Source organism: Alligator sinensis, unplaced genomic scaffold (genome assembly GCF_000455745.1).
Source record: "Alligator sinensis unplaced genomic scaffold, ASM45574v1 scaffold268_1, whole genome shotgun sequence".
Classification (NCBI taxonomy): domain Eukaryota; kingdom Metazoa; phylum Chordata; order Crocodylia; family Alligatoridae; genus Alligator; species Alligator sinensis.
Window position 1 is genome coordinate 2,675,574 of NW_005841853.1, and position 963 is coordinate 2,676,536.

The following is a 963-nucleotide window of genomic DNA, read 5'->3' on the forward strand; positions in this document are numbered from 1 at the left end:
AGTGTGTGACCCAGGAGAGGTGAAGTTGAAACTGCTTGATCAGATCAGATTGTGCCTCCCTCTCTCTCTCTCTCTCTCTCTCTCTATTTTTTTTACAGGGAAGGCATTCTTTCTGAAAGGAGCAGGATGGCGCCAGCCGGCTCAGTGCTCACAGACAGCTGTGGCGAGACACAACTTAAGGAGGTTCCACTGTCATCAGCACACACGGAGGAGGAGCCTGATGACTGGGGAAAGGAGGGGACAGGAGGAAACTGCAATCTAAACTCTCTCCTCTACCACCCCCCCCACTCCCCCCTGCCCAAATCAGTCTCTCCACCTCCTGACCGGAAAGTATTTGAAAGAATAGTGGAAAAAACGGAGAAAGAGTTAACAGTTGGGTTTGTTTTTTAAGGAGGAGCTGGTGCTGGTGGACTTGCTCTTTAAATAGAAGTGGTGCGGATGGGACGGGCCAAGCTGCACCAGTTTCTCTTTCTGATGATCCCCCCTCCTTTCATCCCTATGCAAGCAGAGTCCCGGCCACAAGCTCTTGTTTCTTCTGATTATTTTTATCGTCTTTCTTCTTCTTCTTCCCAGCCCGGGGGACAGATGATCCCGCCTGGGAGGGAGAATAATACACATGAAAATATTTTATTATTTTCCCTCCCAGGCGGGATCATCTCTTCCCCGCGAGCTGCGAAGGGTCTGCGGAGCCTGAAGGGGACCCGCAGCCGGGAGGGCAGGGGGTGTCCGCCGGGCAGGTGAAGCGGAGCGGCTGCAGGGCCCAAGTCCTGACCCGGCAGCCCGAGGCGACGGGGCAGGACGGGTCCGCAGGCAGACGGGAGGTGCCCGCCCGGCTCCCTTCCCTCCGCCCCGCGCCCTGCAGCTCCGAGCCAAAAGCGTCCCGAGCCAGGGGACGGAGCCGGGTTTAGTTTCGCATCGAAATCAAAACAGGGCTCGGGAGAACCGAAACACGGGTCAGTCCCG